This window comes from Octopus bimaculoides, chromosome 1, assembly GCF_001194135.2.
Source record: "Octopus bimaculoides isolate UCB-OBI-ISO-001 chromosome 1, ASM119413v2, whole genome shotgun sequence".
Lineage (NCBI taxonomy): Eukaryota > Metazoa > Mollusca > Cephalopoda > Octopoda > Octopodidae > Octopus > Octopus bimaculoides.
In genome coordinates this window covers 73808995-73809670 of record NC_068981.1, presented here as the reverse complement: position 1 = coordinate 73809670, position 676 = coordinate 73808995, and positions in this window count along the sequence as shown.

Genomic DNA, 676 nt, shown 5'->3' with positions numbered 1-676 from the left:
TATCCTATCAGTTTCTCTTTAGCGAACCGCTACGTTAAGCCGGTGCAAACCAAGCAACACTGTTTGTCAGGCCGCGAGAGACAAACAAACACACACACGACATGCCTCCGAACAGTTTCCGTTGATCAAATTCACTCATGGGGTATGGACAGCCAAAGGTTTATAGTTGGAGTCACTTGCTTATGCAGATGTCATGCAGCAAGACTGAACCTGAAACCACCTGGTTTCAAAGCAAACGTATTAACAACACAGCTATGCCTGCAGCAATGTATTGTATCCTCTAAGGCTGCGGGCTGACAAAATCGTTACCGCACCGGACAAAATGCTTTGCAGCATTTCGCACGTCTTTACATTCAAATGCCGCTGTGGTTCACTCTGCCTTTGATCCTTTCGGAGTCAATAAAATAAGTACCGCTAGAACACTGGAATCGACTTACTCCTCCCCCGAAATTGCTGGCCTTGTGCTAAAATTTGAAACCTATGTATTGTATTCTCTAACCTTTTTGTAAACTCGAGTATAAAGCTACTTCGCCCTCTCCAATTTTGAAATTGATATATTGCAATAAATTTCTCCCATTATACAAGAGTTAAATTTTACTTGCTTTGTTATTATTTTATCTGTAGTTATCTCTACGCATGCTTCTAAATTTCTGCTTATATATATATATATATATAT